Below are 10,300 nucleotides of genomic sequence, written 5' to 3' on the forward strand. Positions count from 1 at the left end.
GTTCTGTTATTTTCTTTTTTGTGTCTGTCTTGCAGCAAGTTCTCTCCGGGTATCAGTCTGGCTCTGTTGATCTGTTGTCTAACTTCATCTGCTGGGTATTTTAGTTCTAAAAAGGTTTGCTGTAGATCTCTTAGGTGAGAGTCTCTGTCTGTAGAATTGGAACAGATGCGGCTGTATTGTAGTGCCTGGCTATATACAATGGACTGTTTGGTATGTTTGACATCAGGAATCTGACATCAGGAATCACAAGACAGAGAAACCAGTAGGAGAACACTTCAATCTCCCAGGACATTCTATACAAGATCTCAAAGTAGCTGTTTTACTACAAAGGAATTTCAGAAATAGACCGGAAAGAGAAGCTGCTGAATTGCAACTTATCACCAAACTTAAAACCATGGAGAGACCTGGTCTGAACAAAGACATTGGATTCTTATCTCATTATACATGACAAAGCCATTTTTCACCTTCTCACCCCTTGCTTTTTCCTGTAAGACCTATTGCAGTCGTTAAGAGTCGTCAACAGGCTCATCACAGCTATCTGCCAATCACCCATTCCCACCACCCTTCTGAGTAATACCCCTCTCCACCTTCTCACTATATAGAAGGGTCTGGAAACTTCTGTTTCAGTGTATCTGAAGAAGTGTGCATGCACACGAAAGCTCATACCAAGAACTAACTTAGTTGGTCTTTAAGGTGCTACTGGAAGAAAAAAAAAATTGTTTTGACTATGGCAGACCAACACGGCTACCTATCTGTAACAAGAAGTTTTCAGTTGTTGTGCATGTGAGAACGAAGGGAGAAAGGAAGAGCCCAAAGCCATCACAAAACATTGAGTCTAACAGACTGCAGCACTGCTGCTTCCGCCCCTCCCCCCACCTCCTTGCCACTGCCACTCCTCCTAATGCCTATTTTCCTCCCAACCATGGCTTTGTCTCCTACTGCTTGCTGGCCTTTGCTAAATTCTGTAAAAGCAGCTGCAACACAGACATTCACTCTGAAGAAAAGGTCCATCCTCAGAGTGAGAAATTGCTTCACCCCGAGAGGGTCTGTTCCATCAGTGCTTTGTCACAATGGTGGCAAATTGCTGTTTCGCATTAGTGCTAAAGGGAGAAGGGAAGGGGGGGAGGGAGGGATGGGGTGAGCAGGTAGCAGCAGGACAGAGGGAATGGTGGTGGTAGTGTTGACCAACCAATCAACTACAGGGGGTGGCTGGCCCTGAGGGCAGTGTGTGAGAACGCAAATGATCTTCAGCCCCTCCCCTTCCATCAACTGAGCCATTTGGCCAGCCCTGAGGAAGTACATAGACACAAGACTTGTCCTTGGCCTAATAATCCATGCTTTATTAGACCAAGTTCATTGCGTCTGAGTTGGACCATGGTGTACAATCAACTGCCAAAGAAATCTATCTTCCCACCCCATAAACTACCACAGAGCAGCTGCCATTGGATCATATTCTTGTTCACTTACCTCTGGGATCAGCTGGAGGCATCCACATTCACCATCTGCATTCAACAAAGGCTCTCCTCTCATGGTCCAGAATCAGGCAGGCACAGGAGAGCTCTTGGAAGACAACAGACTTTATTATTTACAACAAGACTGTGAGCTATAGCTGACCAGAAAGGAAGCAGAGGAAGTTTTATGGAAGGACAGGAAATGGGATCCTCAGACAACTTCTCTGAAAGGCATTGTCACATTCTTGAGCTCCAATTATATTTTGCTATTCTTGAAACCTTCCTTGGGTTACATTGGTTAACATTGCCTATTTGTAAAATAGTCCAGAAGGGTAACACAGATATAGAGAGAAGGTATGGAATGATCAGAAAGACAACTTCTAAGGCCATAGTGGCCAGTGAAGTGGAACGGGAGGCCATTCTGATGCTCCTACCACCACATGCTACACCAGACCAAGTACCCCACACCTCATAGCTCCCCTCTCCCTCTCAGTAGGTAGCAGCAACTCACTGTAGATGCCAGGAGAGCAATGGACTCAGTGGCTGCTACTGCACCAGGGCTGCCTTCCTGAAGACCATTCCTGTATTTCTGATACAACAGGAGATAGGTCAGCTGTGGCTATTCCTGCTGGTTCCTTCCCTGAATGACAGAACCAGAGAAGGAGTGAAGGGGGGGTCAAGTTATTTCCCACTGAATCAGGAACTTAAATGCATAAGTACAGATCACTGGGTGGCATCCAGACAGTCACTATCTCTTTGCCCAACCAACTCACAGGTTTCCTGGGGAAGGATCATATATACCGCCCTGGGCTTCTTGGAAGAAAGGAAGAATATCAATGTTGTAAATAAGCAATGGCTTCTCTTATGTCCTTACTATAGTTATTTCCAGGCTTCCCCTCTGTTTCTCTCTGCACATTCATTTGCTCATTTGCTTATTGGCCAACATGAAGGATTCATTAGAAAGGCCTATTCAACTTGTAATGAGGCCCTTAGATGATTTCTGTAGCTCAATGTTGACTTCTCATCAGGAATGAGTTTTCCTGTGGGAATATACTAGCATTTACATTCACACCAGCAGAAGACACAGAGGTCCATGGTATATTAAACAAAATGGGAGACTGTCTACAACAACACTATCCCCAAGAAGAAAAAGGCTCTGCTTGATAAGGTGGATATTTATAGTGCATGTATTTAATGATGAAACCCTGCATGTTTTGCTCTGTCTTTGTTAATTAGGGGTATCCAAAGCTATGCATTAAGGCAGGCAGTTTCATAAAATGCTTTGGAATACATATAGAAATTGGCATATATAATTTGGACCCCAGATTATGAGTAGGCTTTTATCATTATATCATGCAAGAGAAACTCATATTTGTAACAGCTGCGTTTTTAAAAGTATTCAAACATTTATATTTGGAAATGCCACCTACTAGAAAGTTGGGGGATCCTTTCTTTCCATCGGAAAAAGATTCAAAAACGAAACAGAAACTATGAGGTCCAACAATAACAGGGTCCTTGAAACGTTGATCTTCAGGGAATTCCTTTTAGGCAAGCGCTGAGACAATTGCAACAGCTTAGCGGTCACAGGCCACATATCTTGGTGCTCAGCATCTACAAATAGACTGGATATTTTAAAAGTTTTGATGTCAGCCATTCCTACACACAAACACATTCACGCTACGCCAGCCTGGTATTCGCCAGATGTTTTGAACTACAACTCCCATTAGCCCTGGCGAGCATGGCATTTTTTGCAACCAGTAGTCTGATCCAATCTAAGCAGGAGTCACACTACGGGCAGCACTTGTTACATGATACCGGGGCTGGAATCGGATCTCAGAAACAGATTGTGTTATGTGGCATTGTGCCAGAATTGGGATCCAGTATCTATTTGTCCCAGATCTGTGTGCTGCTTTGCCAAGGCAATGGCTAATGGATCAGTATAAAAGTTTTAAAACAGATGCGGAGGGGGGGTGAGAAGCAACAGGGAGGTGGTAACCCAAAGTAGATGTGTCATGAAGACTCCCTGCAACTCGGGGTGGATGAACCTGTCAATTTTCAGTTTCTCTCTGTTTCCCATTTTTTTCAACCTTAAGTGCACTTCTGCACATTTCCACATCAGTTTGCACTTTTTAAATTCCTCGTGAATATTCATCTGCGAATGCCCCCTGATGCACACATGTTCATATGCAATTTTGCCTAATAAACACCTTTTTTCCAAAGTAATTTTCCCTAATAGAGTTTCTTTTTAATGCCATTTTGACTCATATATGCATTTTAGGCACATTTTACTGTAGTCCATGGATTTTTGCACACATTACTTGGCTGGAGAATTGCACTGCAAAATTCAGAGAAGTGCGAATGTTGAAGGGTGGCTGTATTTTGGCTCATGAGTTGTTTTGGAAAGGGAATATTAAGAAGGTTCACCATAAAATGCAAAGTGAATTGACTTGCTCCCCTATACTTTCTTACCTGTACCTTCCAACATGGCCTGCTGCCCAGAGCTGCAATGGAGGTCATCATCCTGTCCCCAGCAGTAATATAAGATCCAGGTGCCAGTCTAGATGGCATCTGTATTTTAAATAGGAAGGGAGGAGCAATCTTTTCTGCCTCAGGAAACAAATATTTGGGGCTTTAAAAACTTGGAAGTCAACACTGTCTTCAAATCCCAAGGAGGCTTCATTGTTGAAAGTGGACAGAATTGATAAGATATGCACAAAATGGTTGGCTTACCTTACAATGAACTGCTTCCAAGGTTTTGCAATCACCTGGTGCTCCAACATTGGAAGGGGATAAATCATCTTCATCCGCTAAGCAGCGGGTTGTTGGCCTACATTCCCTGCCCCTCCTTGAACTTTCATGAACACTAAGCAGACCTCTACAAAGACATCTGGGCTGGTTTTACCCATCAATTGCTTAAATGTTCTTTTTGTTTCCAACTGACACTAATGTAATACACCTAACACCATCCCTCCCTCCTCCTCCATATTCCTTTGTTTCTCCCAAGTGAATTTCTTTGTTACTCTGCTCTTTGGGGGGGGGGGACTATAAAAAATAAATAAATCCTTAGGAAGCCTTTTCTGAAGTACTGCATATATGACTTGCTGCTTCTCCAAGAAGACAAAAACAGCCACTTAGAACTTTGTCAATGTCACGTCCTCTTTTAGACTAACTCCGATGAACCGCTGGGCTGGCAGAAAATCAACCCCTTGCTTGCCTTACCTCAGCTTCTCTTGTGTATGTTGCAGAGTTTTGTTTTGTTTTTTGCCATTGCAAGGCAGAGCTATATGACCAGGGTTCCCAGAAGGTATTTTGTTCTACCACAAGGCCTGTTCTGAAGAAAGCAGCATGTCACCATGGATTTACAATGGATTCTGCAAACAACGTAGGCACTTTTGTTCAGAAAGACATTATGGCTCATCTTAGCACTGATATTGATTTGTCTGCACAGCAACAAGAACCATACATCATTTATTCAATAACCAGTTATCATTCTTTTTAGGGAAGCACGTTTGAAAATATTCCCCTTGCTGCATCTCTCTCCTCTCTCTCTCTCTCTCTCTCTCTCTCTCTCTCCCTCTATTCTTTTACAATAACACATAGTTCATTACAATGTATTATTCTATTCATTTCTACACCACACTTTGAAATAAATATTCTAAAGGCCAAAATAATAATAATACAAAACTCTAGAAGGACAATAAGCAGGTTAAGTGTTTGGAACACTAAATCATGTTAGCAGCTGTACAAATCATCATAGCTTAAAAATTAAAAGCCTGAGGAAATAAAATCAGGGTAAGGGAAAGCCAAAGAGGCAGCAGAGAGTTTCCTTGGGGAGAAAGTTCCACTGGCAGGGTGCCGCAAGTGAGAAGGCCCTCTCTTCAGTCACCTCAGGAGGAAGGAGAACCTCCAGTTATTTATATATATATATTATATAGTTATTACATTTATATTCCACCTTTCCTCCAAAGCACTTAAAGTGGGTGCACATGGTTCTCCCCAAACTCCCCATTTTATCCTCACCACAACCCTGTCAGGGCAGGTTAGGCTGAGAGAAAGTGACTGGCTCAAGGTCATCCAGCAAGCTTAATGAATGACTGGGGGATTGAACCCTCGTCTCCCTGGTCCTAGTGCAATACTGTAGCCACTACACCAACAGGCAAGTGTAAGCACCTTGGACTATGCTCAGAAACTGGTTAACCAAAGACAACATATAAGAAACACTGAGATAAATGTTCTCACCAGATGGTCCCAAAATGCTCTTTCTATGTATCGGTGTGGTACACACCCACCACTGAAATCCTATTCGAGTTTCAGCTTGCAATACAGCACAAGGGCCAGGCCCATTGTGCTGAAATTGAAACAGACTTCCTAGCTGCAATTGCATGGGTCCATGCAAATGGAATGGTATCCTCTGGACATACTGTAACCCAGAGGAAGGAAAAGGGGTTTGGCGATAGGAAAACAGCCAGGCCTGAGCACAATCCAGATGTAAATAAAATAAAATAACAATGTGTATAATAAGAAGTATTTTCAGCCTCTAAAATAGATGGGATGCTGGCACCAGGCATTTTGTTGGTTGCCAGGCATTCTGTCACAGACAATGTTGAAGATAGTGTTGCAGAAACTGGTGCTACCTTTGCTGCCCATTGCATGTCCTCTTTCTTAATGGTCCCTGATTAACACTCTGCGCCCTGTGCACAACAGGAACACAGCATTTGGCTGAAAACACAGTGTTGTCCATGTATTTAAAAGGCACTTGTTTAAGCAAATGTTTCCTTATGCCCCTTGTCTGGTCATCACCCAGACTCTCCTCCTTCATTATCTATGCCAATCATAACTGTTACAAAATTACTCAACTCCACCCCAGAACTCCAATAAGAGTTTATGCCTGGGAGCTGATGAGAGCCAATCTTGTCCTACTTGATGTTGCATTAAAATAAATGCAAAGTGGTTTGCTGGGGAAGACATGCCTGAGTGTTTTTGTAAAGGAATCTGAACACCAATAATGTCCTTGAAATAAATTAGAACAGTGCACGAAGATTACTGCTGCAAGAAAACTACTCAGATACTGAGGATGAGTTTGCTGGGGAAAAGACTACCATATATGGCCATTCAGAAGGAACCAGATTAAATGGCCATTCTCCGGCATTCAGGTGGGGGGCGGTGGACAGGTGGCTGAAGATTAGCTTTCCTCTTTCCATCACTAACAATGTTGCTACAATTCTCTAGGAGGTATTGGCATCATTATACAACCCCAAGTGTGTTGTGTGACAGAAATGGAACACTTTTTAACCATTACAGAATGTCTGCAGATGATATAATAATTTCAGCAGCCTCCATGTCCCGTCGTCAAATAGCTTCAGAACTATTTCAGAATGGATGGACTACTCGAGAGCAGACAGAGAAAAAGGAAGAGTGACAGGGTGGGGAGACATAGGTAGAGGGATCCGTTTTGGGGCGAACAGAACAATATGACTTCAGCAGCCTGTCAAAAGTTTATTCCTCTTTTGTTGTCACACACAATGTATGGCAAAACGAATCCTCAGTAATATACCTTTTTTATTTTTAACGGGTGCTGATATTTACAAAATTGGTGGTACTCTATGAAGCATATATTATGTACACACATGATCAACCAGACAGCAAATCTCCATTTGGGAATATATATATGTATATGCATATATATACATATACACAAATAGCTATCCCTATATACAAGTAATTCATCTTGACAGGGCATATCTCAGCTTCTTGTGTCCAGTTAGTGCTGAGGACTCCTGTGAGTTGTTAACAGTAAGTTCTATACACATTGTGCAATTTAGATACAGCTGGTGTCTAAATTTTCATCAAGCAAACACATGGTTAAATGATTCGACATTCCCATGAGTTCTCTTTCTTTAGCGTCCTCTCACCATTATTGGTCCCATTCTTCCAGTAACCATGGAAACAAAAGATTCAGTTCCACGGCATCTTTATTATGAGTCCTTCTTGGATTTCCTTTTCTTATTGATTCTCTCAAATTAGGCAAACACACACTTATTTGATCCAATATCCTTTCTTTCACATTCCAAGCAATAATTAGTAATATGACTAGTTTGTAGGACATCTGCAATGTCTCAGGTAGCAAGGAAAGCAGGTGCAGTTCGCTAATTACATTCCTCGCACTCAGTAGAAAACAGCCTTACAAATCTTGAAATAATACACACAGTTCCATTACATATTTACACATACACATAGATTTTGGAATTAAATTCCTAATAGCACAACATTGGACATCTCATAGAAGCCAAAATGTACCCGAGAAGATAAAATGAGAACTAAGGGATTCATTTGCCAGCTATCACCTTGAATTCATCCTTGGGCTAAATTGTGGGATGGTGTAAATTAGTATAGCTCTGTTGAAACCAAGCCAAAGCCTTATCTGTGTTCTAAGATTGGGATCTCCAAGGCTTTAGAGCAGGAGCCACATTACAGATGGAGGGCTTGCCTTTAGAAAATGCCTGTTAGTCTGAAATTCACTTGGGACAGTGGAGCAGGAGAAAGGAAAGGAGGGGGCATTTCTAGCAAAAGGGATCAGCTGTTAGGCTCCAAGGAACAAATAGCTAGCAGCAACAATGAAAATGGAATGAGCAAGGAGGCATCAGATACCCACCCCGTCTTTCCAACATGTGACAGATAGAAACAGGTTAGCCTGCAGCACCACAAAGACTGCTGACAGGATAAAGATGGCGGAAGCTGCGGGAAGATCACAGAGATCAACAACAAAGGGCCTAAGCAGATTCAGACCTCGTGGGCAGAGAACTCTGCAAAGAGATGGGGGTGAAATTCTGCACTTTGGGGTAGGGTGGGGGCCCAAAGGGCTTCTGAACATCGAGATGTGTGCTTTGCAAAAAAAACCCAAACAACTATTTGAGGACCCTTTTGTACAGGATCGTGAGCTGCATCAGCCAAAGAAGGCTGTTGGGAGGGGTGTGCTTGAAAGAATCCCTCACCCTGTGGCCCTAGGCAGGAGGCAATAATATGAAGAGTAAGCTTTGCTTACTCTTCATTTGGGGAATGGGGTCTTGTGTCATCTTTAAGACTGTTGATGGAGTGGGCTGTACCCTAGGCTCAGCATGCTCAAGCTACAACACCTTTGGTGAACACGATTGCACAGAGGGGCAGGAAACTGGAGGAGAACTGAGAGGACAAATGAAGATTGGTAAAGTGCACTTGTGTGTGCCTCAAATTGGGACAAAATGGTTGTGCCCCTAAGGCTGCTGGGATGTGCTGTCTTTCTATAATGGAAAGCATGTTTACTCTGTCTTGGCAGGGTGTGAGATGCAAAAAAACTAACATAGTACTCAGAGTAATAGTGTTGCTGCCCCCTGAGAAATTCCTACATCCTTGTAGTAAATGTGTGTTGCCTCTCCTCTGCTCCTTTCCCCTTAGACTGGGCACCCTCCCCTTAAGTGTGCATTCTGTAGTATCCACTGTATTTCTGACTCCAATGGTCCTCTGTCTCCTGCTTAGAGGCCATTTTTGTTACAGGCTCCCCAGCTGGGGTGGAAAGGAACCCAGGATGCCACCATTGGTATGGTGCTGTGAAAACGACAAGCTATTTGAATCTGAAAGGTGCACAGCAAACAAACAAATGCCTTAGCTCATAATTTGGCTTCACCTGCATAGTAACATAAATACTAGTGATGGGTCCAAAACTGCAAACTTCAGATCCAGATCAGAATTCAACACAAGTCCCAAGGGGGGGGATTTGGTTTCACTAACTTGAGAAAAGGGAGAAGGGAGATCAGTGAATTCCTCCTCCAAGTTGGAGAATGGAGAGAGTCACATTTCAGTCAATTTAACCTTGTCAAAGCAGCTGGATCTGTTGTGAGATTTGGGCCCTTCTCTAGTGTATTGCAAACTCCAGAAAGACTAGAGATTTCAGCAGTAAATCCAGTAGCTCATCCATGAATGATTTGATTACAAAGCATGACCTTTCTTGAAAGAGATCCTCCTATGTATTTCACTTTTCTTCTCTGGGTTTTATGCACAAATATGCCCATATTTACACACCCTCATGCTGCATGCTCTTAAGACCATTCTAGGTATAGCACTGAGTTATGGAGGTTACAGAAAACAATGCAGAAGATAACTGTTGAGATATGTTCCGCTATATACATTTTCTCAGAGCTGTTATGATTTTATGCAAGTTGAACATTTCATCAACTACCTGCTATTAGCAGGCATGCTATTTTCTTTCTCTTTCTCTCTCTTGGCTGTTTTTACATTTTTATATAGTTTATGTATTTATTTTTAGTGATCTGAACATCTTGCATGTTAGAAACTTCTGTGTTTTTAATTCCAACTCCACTACTGACAATTTCTTTTTCTCTTTTTTTACACGACCTTAGGAACATTATTCTATCTCCTCTGGTCATTTCTAAAGTTTAAAAGTGGTTATTAAAGAGCTTACTCTGACAATTACTGAATGTGAACCCTCATTGCTCTGAAAGCTCTCATTCAAAGGCAAGAGTACAATATCCAGGCCATGTGTTGTGTCCATCATTCATCATTATGCACATCACAGGCAATATCAAATGACACTTTCACACCTGAATTCCAAACCCACAACTGTAATGGATGCATTATCTGGATAGTATTTTTCCAGGTTCAAAATATAACAAATATTTATAAGTTCAGTCTGGGGGAATGAAGGAATATCTGAACTATACACACCATTTGGGTAATAATTGCACATTCCCTGCACTGGAAACAGATTGTCTTGGAAGGAGCTGTGTGTTGCAGGTTTAGAAAACCCATGTGCAATTCTAGGGTTCTACCCAACTGAAATCCACTGTTGGGTTGCC

Source organism: Podarcis gaigeae, assembly GCF_964106915.1.
Source record: "Podarcis gaigeae genome assembly, chromosome: 6".
Classification (NCBI taxonomy): Eukaryota; Metazoa; Chordata; class Lepidosauria; order Squamata; family Lacertidae; genus Podarcis; species Podarcis gaigeae.